Source organism: Cavia porcellus, unplaced genomic scaffold (genome assembly GCF_034190915.1).
Source record: "Cavia porcellus strain 051 isolate PalLab524CR breed Dunkin Hartley unplaced genomic scaffold, mCavPor4.1 scaffold_1, whole genome shotgun sequence".
Taxonomy (NCBI): domain Eukaryota; kingdom Metazoa; phylum Chordata; class Mammalia; order Rodentia; family Caviidae; genus Cavia; species Cavia porcellus.
In genome coordinates, this window is record NW_026947484.1 from 18,743,957 (window position 1) to 18,760,669 (window position 16,713).

A 16,713-nucleotide genomic window follows, 5' to 3' on the forward strand; every position below is an offset into this window, starting at 1 on the left:
GGAGGAACTAAACAAAAAGATAGAATCCCTGGATGAACAATATAATAAAAAAACAGAATATATAAAGTAGATGCAAAGAGATATATAGGAAATTAAAAGTTCCATTGAAAGTTGTAAAAACCACCTCAATGAATGTGAAGACAGAATTTCAGACCTTGAAGACAAGATTGCAGCCAGTGAACAGGAAAGGAAAGATCTTTTTAAAATAACAAGAAATCAGGAAATAACAACTCAACAACTGCAAGATGACACAAAGAAAAACAACATAAAATTGATAGGGATAAATGAAAAAGAAGGGCACAACATGAAGGATGTCAAGAGGATATTTAGAGAAGTAACATCTCCTATTTCTCAAATTGGTAACTGACATCAGGATCAGTGAAGCATATAGAACTCCAAATAGTCATAACCCAAATAAAACTATGCCCAGACATATAATAATCACCATTCCAGAAATTGAACAAAAAATAGAATATTAAAAGCTGTCAGAAAAAAAAGACAGATCACCTACAAAGGAAAACCTATCAGAATCACAGCAGACTTCTCAGCACAAACAATAAAGTCAAGAAGAGCATGGAGTGAAGTATTTCAGATCCTAAAGGAAAATGATTCCAGTCTAGAATGATGTACCCTGCAAAACTGTCCTTCAAAATTGATGGAGAAATAAAATACTTCCATGACAAAGAGCAGCTGAAGAACTTCATGATCACCAAGTCAACCCTGCAAAGAATACTGAAAGACACTTTAGATACACTTAGGAAAAAGCCACTAAACAAAGCAGACAATTAAACAGAACAGAAAGTTAAAGATGCAACAGCAGAAACGTAACATGTCAACAATAAACCAACATATAACAGTTATAACCATTAATGTAAATGGTCTCAATGCACCAATTAAAAGAAACAGACTGGCAGAATGGATCAAGAAACAAAATCCAACCATATGCTGTCTACAAGAAACCCATCTAACCCAAAAGAATACTCACAGACTGAAAGTCAAAGGATGGAAAACAATATTTCATGCAGCAGGAACACAAAAAAAAGCAGGGGTAGCTATTCTAGCTACCCCATTTCATACAATGTGAACTTCAAACCAATAATGATCAGAAGAGATAAAGCAGGTCACTACATACTGGTTAGGGGAAAACTTCAAGAGGAAGAGATAACTGTCTTAAATATATATGCAACAAATTCCAGAGCACCCAGTTATATAAAGCAAGTATTAACAGAAATGAAAAACAAAATTAGTAGTAATACAACTGTAATAGGAGACCTTAACACACCATTGACATCAATGGACAGATGAACCAGACAGAATATCAGCAAAGAAAAAAAAGAACTGAATCACACCTGTGAACAAATGGACTTGATACACATATACAGAGTATTCCACCCAACAACAACAGCATACACATTCTTCTCAGCAGTACATGGGTCACTCTCTAAAATAGATCATATATTAACTCACAGAACATATTTAAATAAATGCAAAAGAGTTGAAATTATCCCTTGCATGTTATCGGATCATAGCTCAATGAAATTAGAAATTAATGATAAAAGATACTGCAAAAATCCCACAAACTGAATAACACACTCTTGAATAATCAGTGGGTCACAGAGGAAATTAAAGAAGAAATTAAACAATACCTACAAACAAATGAAAACACAAATACAGCTTACCAGAATCTCTGGGATACAATAAAAGCTGTCCTCAGAGGAAAATTTATTGCACTGAGTTCCCACATCAGGAAAACAGAACAAATACAAATAAATAACCCAATGCTACACCTCAAACATCTAGAAAAAGAAGAGCAAGTCAAGCCCAATGCCAAAAGAAGAGAGAAAATTAGAAACACCAGAGCAGAAATCAATGCAATAGAGACTAAGAAAACAATCCCAAATATCAATGAATCAAAGAGTTGGTTCTTTGAAAAAATAAATAAAATTGATAAGCCCCTAGCCAACCTTATTTTAAAAAAGGGAAGAAAAAGCTCAAATTCATGCAATTAGGAATGAAAAAGGCGAAATCACTACAGACCCTATAGACATACAGATCATCAACACCTATTTTGAAAATCTCTACTCTCAAAGGTTTGATAACACAGAAGAAATAGACAGATCCCTAGAAGCATATGAAGTACCAAAGCTAGGTCAAGAAGATATAAAACTGCTGAATAACCCAAACTCTATTAATGAAATTGAAAATGTAATTAAGTCCCTACCTACAAATAAGATCCCAGGCCCAGAGAGATTCACTGCAGAATTCTATAAGAAATACAAAGAAGACCTAATGCTGACACTCCTCAAACTCTTCAATGAAATTGAAAGGGAAGCAATCTTTCCTAAGTCATTGCTGGAAGCAAATATTACAAAACCTGAGAAGGACCCAACTGAAAAAGAGAACTACAGACCAATCTCCCTAATGAACACAGATGCAAAATTCCTCAATAAAATATTGGCAAATAGGATGCAGTCAATCATCAAGAAGATTATACCAAGATGACCAAGTGGGATTCATCCCAGGCATGCAGGGATGGTTCAACATATGTAAATCAATAAATGTAATCCACCACATCAATAAAACCAAAAGTAAGAATCATGTGATCATTTCTATAAATACAGAAAAAGCTTTTGATAAGATCCAACATCCATTTATGATAAGAACCTTGCAGAAAATTGGAATAGATGGTCTTTACCTCAATATAATAAAGGCCATTTATGACAAACCAACAGCCAGCATCATACTAAATGGCCAAAAATTGAAGGCCTTTACTTTAAAATCAGGCACAAAACAAGGATGTCCCTTATCACTGCTCCTATTTAATATAGTACTGGAAATACTAGCCAGAGCAATTAGACAAGAGAGAGAAATAAAAGGGGTAAAGATAGGAAAAGAAGAAGTTAAATTATCATTGTTTGCAGATAACATGATACTCTACATAGAAGACCCCCAAAGAGTCCATTGAAAGACTCCTAGATATAATAAATTCAGCAATGGGACTGGATACAAAATCAATACTCAAAAATCAATAGCATTGCTCTATACTAACAAGAAAATCACAGAGAGAGAAATAAGAGAAGCCACACCCTTCACACTAGCAACCAAAAAAATGAAATATTTAGGAATTACTCTCACGAAAGAAGTGAGAGACCTATACAGGGAAAATTACAATACACTGAAAAATGAAATTGAAGATGATCTCAGAAAATGGAAAGACATCCCTTGCTCATGGATAGAAAGAATAAATATTGTGAAAATGGCCATTCTCCCAAAAGTGTTATACAGATTCAATGCAATCCCAATAAAAATACCATCAACATATCTCATAGATCTCAAGAAATCACTCCTAAAATTCATCTGGAGTGAGAAGAGACCTAGAATAGCAAAGACAGTTCTAAGCAGCAAAGGCAAGGCAGGAGGTATCAGAATACCTGACTTGAAGTTATACTACAAAGCAACTGTAGTAAAATCAACGTGGCACTGGAACCAAAACAGAGCTGAAGATCAGTGGACTAGATTAGAAGACACGACCACAATTACAAACACACTCAACCACCTTATCTTTGATAAAGGGTTCACTGGAAGAATGACAGTTTCTTTAATAAATGGTGTTGGAAAAATTGGCTCTACATATGCCGAAAACTAAAACTAGACCCATGTCTATCACCGTGTACTAAATTAAAATCTAAATGGATCAAAGATATGAATATTAAAACAGAAACACTAAATCTATTGGAAGACAAATTGGGTAAAAACCTTGAAGACATAGGAGTAGGTAGAGAATTCATGAACAGGACTCAAATTGTAAACCAATAACTGGGATCACCTGTTATTAAAAAGTTTCTACACATCAAAAGAAATCTCCAGCATAGTGAAAAGAAAACCCACAAATTGGGAAAAAAATCTTAGAGAACTACCCCTCAGACAAATGACTTCTGTCTAAAACATATAAAGAATTAAAAAAATCAGACCCCCAAAATTCAAAAACCCAATCCAAAAATGGGCATCTGAGATGAACACACAATTCTCAGATGAAGAAATACAAATGGCAAATAAATATATGAAAAAATGTTCATCATCATTAGTCATTAGAGAAATGCAAATTAAAACCACACTGAGATTCCATGTCACTCCTGAAAGAATGGCTAGGATCAAGAAAACCTCTGATAACAAGTGCTAGAGAGGCTCTCGGGAAAAAGGAACTCTCTTGCACTGTTGGTGGGAGTGTAGACTGGTGTAGGAATACTGAGTCTTAAGCTCCTAAACTTCTCAGGTTGACACAATAAATCAACCATTACAATTCCCAACCTTTTATTTTTATTTTGAGATAGGGTGTTCTAAGTCACTGAGGTGCAAAGGCTGAGATCAGACATGATCCTCCTGCATCAGCTTCCTAGAACGCTGGGATTATAGGTAAGCACAATAAACCCACACCTTAGTAATTAAAAATTTGTAGAAAAGGTAGAAAATTTGGGGGGGTATAACAAAGATGGTGGATAGATAACAGCAGGCTACATAGGCTCCCTGAGATAGTCAATATAAAAACAGAATATTAAAAGCTGTTAGAGACAAGAAACAGATCACCTGTAAAGGAAGGCCCATCAGAATCACGGCAGACTTCTCAACACAAACCATCAAGTCAAGAAGATCCTGGAGTGAAAGATTCCAAGCCCTGAAAGAAAATAACCTCCAGCCCAGATTGATATACCCTAAAAGTCTTCTCTAGAAATTAGTGGAGAAACAAGATGCTTCCAAGACAAAGAGGAACTTGAGAAATTCGCAACCACTAATCCAACTCTACAGAGAATACTAGAGGGAATTCTAGAGAGAGAGAAAAGTACTAGGATTCTAGGAACTGTGGCAGAGAGGCCTCAATGAGTGGAGCAGAAAACAGAATGAAGAAGACAAAAACAGACAATTGATGGCAAAAAAAAGAGCATAACAGAGGCAGAGAAGGTTGGTTATAATCTCTAATATAGATGGCCTTGACACACTAAAATTTTTTTAAAAATGAACCACACATGGAGTAGATCAGGAGGTAGGGTCCACCCAGATGTTATTTTTAGGAAATATAATTAACATGAAAAAGAGTACATGGACTGAAAATCAAATATGAGAAAACAATGCTCTATGTGACAGAGAACCAGAGAGCAATAGGGATTGGAATGACAGGCTTTAAAAGTAAAGGAATACATTTAGAGATCAAGTCAGGAGAGAGAAAGTTCGGAACACTTAGGTAAATAGCAGGTCTCCCCCCACCCCCACCCCCACCACCACAATTTAAAACCAAGGGTCTTGGTGAGACAAAAAAAAAAAATGCAGTGTACCCTGGGGAAGTGAAAGGGGAGGGAGAGTCTTAAAAAAAGATGACAGAAGATATTAACAGTGTATCAGTATTTAAAACCCACATTACTCTTACCACTCTGCTTAGATAGATTTTATTCTGTTCCAGTTTGTCTACTTGCATTAGATTTCAGGGCACAGACAGCTATCTCAAAAATATCATGATATAGCACAGTAATCATCTTCAATTTCCTATTCATTTAATCTGTAGCCCTGTATGATTTATACTGTTTTATCATGGCTGATCTTAGTTAAATCTGGTTTGATTTCTGTTTGGTAGTGACAGCTTTTATTCAAAACTGATAAGACTGATAGTATCAAGTCTGAGCGTATAGGCAACTACACTGAAGATGCCAAGACTCACGATGATACACATTCTGGTTTGATTACTGCCTGTTTTTGAAGTTTTATACTATATACAAAGTTCTGCTTTTATTAATACTGTTATGTACTGATATAGTCAATTATACTATGTCTGATGATATAGCCAATTCTACTAAAGATAACAAGAGACAACACAGGAACTATGGTGGAATTCCTTGTACAACAGTCTTACATGTATTTTTTGTTTCATGTGTTTATAGGAATATATTTTGTTTTGTCTTGCTTTGTTTTGTTTCTCCCTCTAATATAGAAAGGATAGAAATACATGTTAAGACTCATGCATGTGTAGAATCTATAAACAGTTTATGAGAACTGATCTTATGACACATGATGAAATGAACAAATACTTTGAAGAAAAAGAGACACTAAAGTACCCAATGCTGATCCTGGAGTGTCATAATGTGAAACTCAGCAATAGTATTATTCTTTGTTCAGAGTGATATTAGCCTACTTGGGTTTGTTCAATCTCAACATAAATGAAGATATGGATAACTGCATGTAAGTTTAAGTGTATATGATTGAAAACTGCATTTCTAAGTTTTTGTTGGATAGAACAGAACTGGTTGCAGTCTCACTGTTTGAATCCCCATTTTACATGCTCCACTTAAGTATCTTGAATAACTATTTGTAGGAGGACAATCTGTAATGATCAACTAGTGATTTCTTACTGTTTTTTTTTGAAAGTATATATTATTTCTATGTTTTCTGTTTTGTTTAGTCGTTCTTTAAATAATTTTAAAGACACTTTAAATAATTTTTAAAGATGATAGATATATAGATTATAGATAGATGATAGATGACAGATTGTAGATAGATGATAGATGATAGATAGATAGATAGATAGATAGATAGATAGATAGACAGAGCCTAATGTAATCTGAGCACTTTCTCATGTATTTTATTATTTTTTCTTCACTTCAACTCTCTCTGGCACCAGTGGCATCTCTATTGCACAGATGGAAAAAGTGAAGTTTGGAGAATTTACGTAATCAACTTCTCCAGGGAGACAGATCAGTTGGAAGAGAAGCCAGGATTCAAACGCTATCTATCTGCTCCCACCACTTTCTACTTTGCCACACCATCTCCCACATGGCCCTTTGTGCAAAGCTTTTAAACAAAAGTGAGCTCTAGCAGCATTTCGGTTAATTCCCCCCATTATTATTTGTCTGCTGAGTGCTATACAACACTCATCCTCAGGGAAGCTGTCGCATTAGGCTGCCCCATGTGGGCTGCGTGATTTAAAGTCAATCCCACATGGCCCCAGAAGAATGTCAGTGGCTCCATTAATTAAGATGACATGGCATCAAACGTCAATGACTCACATCTGAAGTCTCCCAGAAAACAAAGGAACAGTGATGATATGTAGGGCAGGGATTTGAAAGTTTCAGAGGTGACAGCCTTCCCTGGAGGGCTGCAAATCAGTCGGTGCTTGGCCGTCAACAAAATAATGACTCCAAGACCACAGCCAGGCTAATGTTCTCAGTGGAAACCAATGTAGCGGCCTTAGGAAGATATGGTAGGGCAGGAGGAAACCTTAATGGCAGAGAAACAGCACATGACATGAAAGAAAGACCAGCTGCCCAAAGAGCGAGCCAAAAAATTCCAAAATTACTTGAATTCCCTTGGTTTTGTCATAGGTTTTTTTCCACTGATGTGGTGTTTTAATATTTTTTAAAATCCATTTCTCACACTTTCAAAATTTATGCATAGAGAGATACATCATGCTCAGAGTCGAGTTTTCACAAAACAGGGTGAGAACTGTACAGAGTTAAGGGGAAAATGAGCCACCCAATTCAAAGTACACCAAGGCTCAACCAAGGAAGGTAAAGATAATTGATGTGAAAAAATTGCTTTACGCTCTTTTCAGATAATGATTCAGCCAGAGGATCATAATATTCCATCTTTATGCTTGAAGGGAGAAATAAATCCTGAAGTTCCCATGGCTAACAAACAAAAACAACTGCTTAGCATGTCTTCCAAAATTATCAACATTAATATGTATGTTATTTTCCATAACAACCAATTAACATATCACAGTTGGGAAGCATGATTGAATAGTGATACATGGAAACTTGGACCAAAGGATCAAAGAGTAAAATTGATCATGTACAGCACAACAAAATAAGACCCCCACATGTCCAAGAGGTGCACTTTCACCAGCAAACAATAAAGCTTAAAATATATTTTTAAATAACTTTAAAATTTTAAAGCATCTTTTAAAACTCAATTTTTAAATCATTTGTATTTCAAAGAAAAAATCATAAAAGAAATAAAATAAACCAGAAACTGAACGGCAACCTCACCCAGATCCACACCTCTGAGAAGAATCCTGTTGCTCATTTACCCGTCAGTATGAATCTCAGGCGATGAGTTCCCCACCCTGGGGAAATTTCCATTCCAGATACAGTTTGGTAAGAGCATGGACAATAGGTCAGTCTCATAGGACCAAATTTTAGCTCTTCTTACCAGTCACATGGTTTTGGATAAGTGACACCCTCCTTGTTCCTCAGCAGCCTCCTATAAAATAATATCAACAATAACTGTTCCAAAAGTTTTTATGATAACTTAATAGATAGGAATTGTGCCTGATGTAAAGTAAACACTACAAAGTAGTATTTTTGTTGCTAATGGCATATGGGTGGAGTAGATGGTGTTTAGGGGAAAAGAGTCCTTTATAAAAGACCCAAAGTGTGTTTTCAGGCAGCTCCTTTCTTTGACTATGTTGGAATTCGACTCTATAATTTAGCTCTGCTCAGTTAAAAAAATATCACCTTTTTTTCCATCTCATGCTACCACAAACTTCCAGAGCTTGGTCACAGAGCCTTGAATTATGTTCAGTTCTTCCATTCTAGAGTTTCCATCTGCAGGGCTTCCTCAAGTCAGGGTCAAAAGAGAGACAAAACCGGACAAAGCTCTGCTCACTGTGTTCTACAAACTTCCTCAGTAATACATAGCGGCTGCATAAAAGATTCAGCCCGTTCAAGGATAGCAAACTACATCCTACTCGAATAGAATTCAAAAGTGAGTCTGGTAAAACCACCTTGGTAATACATACAGTGTGTGCAGCATGCATCCTTTTGTTTAAGAGCAACATCTCCTGCCTAAGTGAGAGAAATTTGGGGTTTGTCCTTTTTCTTTGACAAACTGCAAGAAAATGGAATGTCCCCAGCTTCCAGAAGGTAAATTTTCTTCTTTTATTCTCTTAACATGGGCCATGAAGGGCTAGATCCCTCTTCTGCCCAGTGGTAGATGGTAGTGCTTCTTTTCTTCCCCCTACAGGTGACATCTTGGAGTGGCCCTGTCCGTAATCTGTTTATCCATTATTTACTGTTTCCCATCTAGGGGGAGGAATGACTCATCTGATAGTCCAGAGGGAAGCTAGGATAGAGGAGCAGGCTCTGGGCCTTCCCATCTGCCTTCTAAAACCAGATTTATTCCCATTCATCCTCTCTCCCTCCCCCTCACCCACTGCACCCTCAACCTCCTGTTATTTCTTTGCATACAAACGCATGAGGAAATAAGTCTATTGCTGCTCCATTTGTCTAGATGTCTGCATTTTGTGATGAAAGCCCGAAAGGAGCACTCTCTTGTGGGAAGCTGCCTATGATGGCGCCCATTTCCTGCTTCCGGGTTCTTCCCCGCCTGAACAAGCCCGCCAAATTGTCATATCTGCCCAGTTACCCGTGACGCTAGCCTATCAGCTTGTTAGGCGCGCTTCTCTGTGATTGGATACTGCTTCCCCTTATAAGAGGTTGTTCCTGCCCCCAACGGGCAGAAGAGGAACCAACGTTGAGGGTGGCGGACCTTGTTAGGTCCGGTTCGCTGTACGCAATAAAGTTTGAGAGCTGATCCTGCTCGAGTTTGGCCTCCTGTCTTCCGCGGCTCCGGTCATCTGGTGGCCCCCGTACGAGGAATAAAAGACTCAGCGACGTGCCTCTTCGACCGGGAGGTGCGATTGCTGTCGCCTGCGGTACGACGGAGGACCTGGCTCAATAACAACGGAAGGCCGCGAGCACCTCTTCTCTTCACCCTGATCAGCTACGTGAGATACAGCGGTTCCCGGGACAGGTGAGTACTGGGTCACCTGGGTTGGGTGGACGCACCTAACAGATTTTGAGCGCCACACGAGTGGACGCTGGGTTTTTTTTTTCTTTTCTTTTCCCTTTGCATCTGTTTTGCTTTCGCTTCCCTAATACAGCCCGACAGGCTTTTGATAGAGCTCGATCGGAATGCTCAGAGGAGCCCGGAGCCACTGCCGATTGTGGGTCTCCGGAGGACCCTCAGGGCTCTAATTCTGATTCGGATTTGGAAGGCTCAGAAGAGGAGGTCGTCTTTGCTAAGCATGACCCTCCTACACCGTTAAAAGAGGAACTTAGGGCTCGGGAAGATAAAAAGGGGAACCAAACACCACCCTGCCCGAGCTACTCCGCCTTACGGGAGGAGCTTAAGCCCTTCCGCCCTTTGGCAAGTTCGCGACCCACGATCGCCCCTTTCAGGGCGCCAGGCCCCACTGCACCGCCGTGGCCGGAAGAGGAGTTGCTCCCTGGGCTGCCACCACAACCTATGGCACCGCCCTGGTTAGAGGGAGAGCTACTTCCTGGGTTGCCTTCTGCGCCCCCATCTGGGGAGGGAGGAGGACGTTCCTTCCACCAGAGGGTATGGTCGCGGCTTCCCTTTGAGTGTTCCGGTCTCCATGCATTCCCGGTACAAGTAGGAGGCAGGGGAGGAGGAGGATATTATGAGCCCTTAGAAATTAAACAACTTAAAGCTATCAAGGACGCAGTTTCAGCTTATGGGCCCAATGCGCCATTTACCATGGCGCTTTTAGAGGCATTGGCAGGTCTGCTTTTAACTCCTGGAGATTGGACCCAGCTGGCACGCACCTGCCTCTCCCCCGGACAATATTTAAGTCCTGGAATGAGGAATTCTGTGTAGAGCAGGCGGCAGCCAACAGGGAAAATAACCAGAGAGAGTGGAACAGGGATATGCTATTAGGGTGAGGAGCCTTTGAGGAAGATCAAACTCAATACCCTCGCCAGGTTTATGAACAAATTAGCCTCTGTGGCCTCCAGGCCTGGAGATGGCTGGCTGGAAAGGGAGAACATACGGGTCACCTTACAAAAATTATACAAGGGCAGGGAGAGCCATTTTCAGACTTTGTGGCCCGCATGCTTGAGGCCGCTAACAGGATTTTTCCAGATGCTGAGGCGGCTCACCCTCTCATAAAACAATTGATTTTTGAACAGTGCACTAAGGAGTGCCGTGATGTCCTAAGAACTAACAAAAATAGGTCCTTAGAAGAGTGGACACGCCTGTGCCGTGAATTGGGTGGCCACGGCCTAACGCCCAAAGGAAGAATATCATTGGCACTCTTTACCATAAATTTTTTAAATCTTAATCACAATAATCATTCCCCTGCCATGGAGCACAATAACCCGTCCCCGGCCGACAAAGGGCTGGTGAGATGGAAAGATGTCCTTACAGGACAATGGATGGGCCCGGATCCAGTGGTTAGTTGGACCCGAGGTGCGGTTTGTGTTTTCCCACAGGAACCAGGCTGCGAACCGCTGTGGGTCCCGGAAAGATTGACGCGAGCAGTAAACTCCCCACCAGTTCCTGATAAAGCACAGGAAGATAAGCCCACGGACACAAGTCAACTCGACCCTTCTGGGACCGACGCTCAGCGCCCGAGACCATCTACAAACTAAAATGTCTGGTTTGGAGCTTTTTCTATTCTGTGGGTTCCTATTAATCACCCCTGTGATATGCTCAGATTCCACAGAACCACCACAATATCTTTGGGGTCCTTGGCACCACCCGCCCACATTGGCACCTTTTTCGGCGGCCTCACCCGCCTCACCCAGGGTTTACACCATCAATCAAACAGTCCTTGATTATGCTAATTGCCATGGCTATCCTAGTAGGGCTTGTGGTTATTAAATGCTTGTTAGATCGCCTCATACAAACTCAGCAGCAGGTTAAGATCACAGCTATGGCAGCCATGCAAATGGCAGCAGGTGGCCCATCAGGCCAGCAGGCCGCCGCATATCTCCTTCACATTGCAGAACATCAGCTATAAGAGCTGAGTGGGCAAGCCAATGACGGGTAAGACGGGAAAAGCCCTCCCGGTCAACCTAAGACAGGCTCCACTCAGATATACATGGCCTATAAGGCCAGGGGTCCCTTCTGGAGTCAAATTATTGGCATTGAGATGCAAGACCAAGGGTACTGCAGTGCCATCCGCCTCAAAGGTTGGGGGGAAGGCAGGAATGAATGTCTATATACATCCAGGTTCGGTTCACAAAAGCCTGGCCCTGCGAAAAAATGAACCACTCACCTTGAGCATGGTCCTGGCGCAAGGATATGCACAAAACAGGGTGATGCACAGCAGGGTATAGACCTCTACATTCTCTCATGCCTCGGCCTACAAGGTAGGCCCACTCCTAGGTGTCTAACAGCAACAAGGTCATAGACACCTTGGAGGGACCCACAGACCATCCTATTTTAATAAATAAAAAAGGGGGAGATGTGGGAAGCCGCCTATGATGGCGCCCATTTCCTGCTTCCGGGTTCTTCCCCGCCTGAACAAGCCCGCCAAATTGTCATATCTGCCCAGTTACCCGTGACGCTAGCCTATCAGCTTGTTAGGCGCGCTTCTCTGTGATTGGATACTGCTTCCCCTTATAAGAGGTTGTTCCTGCCCCCAACGGGCAGAAGAGGAACCAACGTTGAGGGTGGCGGACCTTGTTAGGTCCGGTTCGCTGTACGCAATAAAGTTTGAGAGCTGATCCTGCTCGAGTTTGGCCTCCTGTCTTCCGCGGCTCCGGTCACTCTCTGCCTTTTCTAATTCAGTCAGTGATCTTCCATGTTAGTGGTGGAAGAGACTTTGTTGGTCAGTGATTAAGGGGATTCCAATTCTTTGCGAGCACAAATTGCTACAAACCGTGAGACAAAAAGGATGAGTCTAATGCCCCAATTCCTCTAATACATAAATACACTCACCCATATTTTAGATTTGGGAATATTAAACAGCATACACAAACTGAGCTTTTTCCCAATACATAAATATTCAACATGAAATGTAGAGAATTTGAATTAATAAGCAGTCTCCTAAAAATAGCATTTCCTACGATGGTATCTTTATGAACTCAAAATATCATTAGAGTTAGGCTCAATAGTTCTTATAATTTCTGACCATTTGCTACCACACAAGAAAGGAAATTCTTCCTTGTCCTATCCAGATTGGTAAAAACATTTCTTAAGGAAAAAATCAAAAGTAAAATTGTGCACAAAAATCTAGAGCTGAAACAATGAGCTAATTCTCAGATTGATGATAGGAAGACAAAGTACCCAAGGAAGGTAAGAAGCAAACCATGGCGAGGCTTTTAAACAAAACTTACTCTGCCTCAGGTCCTCCTTAAAACTAATAGATTAAAAAAAAAAAGCCATGCAGTTGAATCAGAGGTAATGGGAATACCCCCTAATGGAAAGATCTTTTTCAGAGTAATTGCAAAGAAAGCAATTTGGTGCTTTTTACTGAACAGCACAGAATAACTTAAGGATGTAAGAGCACACCCATGCGCAGATGACCCTCTTCCTGGAACGGCTGTGCTCACACTGCACCAGGGCTTTGATTAATTACTTTCCATGTGTTCTCTTGTATTAAATAGTCGTGCAATGAGGAATGGGAACTAATTTGACCAGGAAATAGCTTCTGTGGAATCAAAAAGCTTAAAAATAGCACTGAAATGTGGTGAATAAGGGGGAAAAAAGAAAACAGACAGTCCTAATGAGCCTCTCACCAGCTGCTTTCACAATATGAGGTCACCCAAATCCCTTGTCCTTCACCCTGACCCTGATTCTATCCTTTGGAAACTATCTGATCTGCACATGCCTCTGTGAAAAAGGAACTTCAGAAACAAATATAAAATGAACAACTTCAGGGAATCCAAACTGGTTAGACTAGTTGGAGGATATGAAATAGTAAGTAACCTAGATAAGGTCATTTAGGGTAAGTGACCATTGCAACTGGAATCGGGCAAGGCTGGCTGTTTTTGTGTATGTGGATAGACTGCAAATTTTGGAAGCTACCTACAATTCATACAGGCTTGAAGGATAGTAAACAGCATGAACTCACATGGAAATGAATTAGGATGCAACTCTCTACATATTGGTGTCCCCTACCTCCTCTCTCAGTCCCCATGACCTTTGCCTCTTTACTCATCATGCATGATGCAACTCTTGCTGGTAAGAACCAGTTGGCCTAGCACTTGGCTAATTCTGTAAACTGCTTACTAATAGGTCTGATTGTTTCTTCCAGCATTCCAGCTAGCCCAAAAGTGCAGAGCCATAGAACAGATCTTCTACTCACTGGGATTTCCCATAGTACCGGGTGGTGCTGGACACAGGAGGGGTGAATAGCAGGCCTTGCAGCCTGGGACTCCCATTGCCCACGAATAGACAGCAAACTCTTACTCTGTCTCCAGAGTCCCTCACTGCACTCTGCCTGCTCTTCAGCTTTGCTGCTCTGTCTACTCTCTGCTCCCACGCAGGATTCTGGTTTCTTGTGGAGTCTGAATATGAGGGACACTCTCTCAATTAGGAATGTTGCGAATGCTATTCTGTCTTGCAGCAAAACTTTCCCTTTTTCCCCCATTACCTGTGTTAAATCACTACTGACTTAAATATTCTCTATTCTAGGAAGTTCACCCTGAGACAGAAAGACGGGGATCCAGCCCCTTCTGAGCACTTGTGCAGTAGTGCATACCCGCCTTGCTGTACCACTGCTTTATACAGCTACCCTGAAGGTCCAGGCAGTGCATGCTCCACAGCTCTATCCCCGAGAACCAACAGTGTGTGGCACATACCTGGCAACCTATATTTCCTGAGTTGAGGAACGAATGAATGAATGAATGGCTGCCCTTCATTGCTGGCTCTCAGTTATATCTGCTAACGCAAGATTTTAGCTAGACGTAGCAGCTAACCCCAGCACCCTGAGAGACTGAGACAAAAGGATCAAAAGTCCAAGCCTAGCCTGGGCAATATTTAAGAAGATTCTGTTTTAAAATAATAATAAGTAAGTAAGTAAATAAAAAGGCTAGGGATTTAGCTCTATGGGAAGGTCCTGGATTCATCGGTACCTCAAAATAAAGGAAAAGAAAAAGAGGGGAGAAGCAGGCAGGGAGGAAAAAAAGAGCAGGAAGGAAGAAGGGAAGGAAAAGAAAAAAGAGAAAAAGAAGTTCTAGAAAATTATGACGTTATTATTCTTTCATCCTTAGGTATCCCATTTTAGGAAGTAGGCTGTTCACTTTGACATGTTTTGGTACCACCAAAACATTGTTCTAGCAGCTGAAAATTGAAAGCCAGATTCTTCATACAATTGCAAAACATGGTATTGATAAAATAGTGTCGGGCCTGATGTACAGCCTGATTATAAAGAGCCCTTCTGCACCTTCCTGTGGAAATCAGCACAAAGCTTACCGTGGAGTTCCGTATGCCCAGCAGGAACTTAATAACGGCCAGCTGAGTGGATAAGTGCATAAAATAATTCTTGTTCAGGAAAAGCACTACTGATAAAATTAGCGAACATTCATAAAGCCTTTACTCATAGATCAAGAACTTGAAAATTTTACCTTGGAAGCTATTAACCATCCTTCAAAGACTTGATTTACATGATTTAATTAGCTTAGCAACCAATTTAGTGTAATTTTTAAATTCTTTTATGTTTGTGTGTGTGATAGTGAGCACATAGTTCCTCAGTTCTCAGTTGTTTTTTTTTCCCCTGGCTTCTTTACAGTCCAGTTTTAAGTATCTAGGCCTCTGGCTTGGCCAAATAAACTGTTCATGTATTTTCTGTGTCATTTCAAAGAGTTATGTGAACTATGAGGTATGTGTAACCATTTCTTTCTTTCTCTTTTTGTGAAATTTTTTGTAAATATCCAAGAGTGCTTGCCATACAAATAATATTTCTGGCTTGTCCTTGATTTTCTGATCCTCAGGAAATATGTGTCTAATCAAAGATTATCAGACTCTGTCAATATCTGAAAATCAAATGATCACAATTCAAGAATTCAAATGGAAAGTGAGATATTGATCAGTTTTCTTGTTACTGGGACAAAATATACCCACCATTTAAAGGAGGAGATATTTAATTTGGCTCATGGTTTCAGGAGACTCAATCCATAGTAAGCTGGTTCCGGTTGAAAGGCATCCTGGTGGAAGGGTATGGTAGAGCAAATGTCCTTTGTTTTGTTTTGGCAGGCGTGCGGAGCAGGGAATGGTGCCACAAAGGAAGAGGTCCAAAGACAGAGTACCCCCCCCCCAGACACTTGAGCATATCCCAAACCAATCAAGTTGATACAAGCTTGACCTTCACAGAGGTGATCCAATGAAATTTAACCTTCAATTTAGTAAAATTTTCAAAGCATAAGGAATAGAACAATGTAATCATACAATAACATCAATAGAGAGACTTGCAAATATAGTTTCTTTCTTTTCTTGAAGGGTTGAGTCTTCCAGAATGTTTTGGGTCCAATTTGCCTTTATTTCACCATTACCTGGTAAGCTAGTTGTGAATTGAAAAAAAAAAATTTTTTTTTTTTGTGGTACTGGGAATTGAACACTCAACCTTGCGCTTGCCTACTTATGCTGCTGAGCTAAATCTCTGGCCAAAAAATATTTTTTTTAATCTCCTAAATTCAGAAAGATATGGGGGAGAGCTAACTGTGTCATGCACTACTGAAAATAAAGTAAATCATAAAGAAATGTAAAAGGCCCTATTGTAATGTAACTGGTACAATAAAAAGAAAGAAATCCACTTAAGTCCCTTTGTAAAGCTCAAGAACAAAAAATCTTTATACTTTGTCAAATGGAAGTTAAACATAGCCTAAATTTGTTTATAGAATTGATGTGTCTTTCAAATACCACTGCTACGAAAGATTTTGAGAATTTGAATTTCTCTCACATAAGTAAAATGGATAGTAAGCT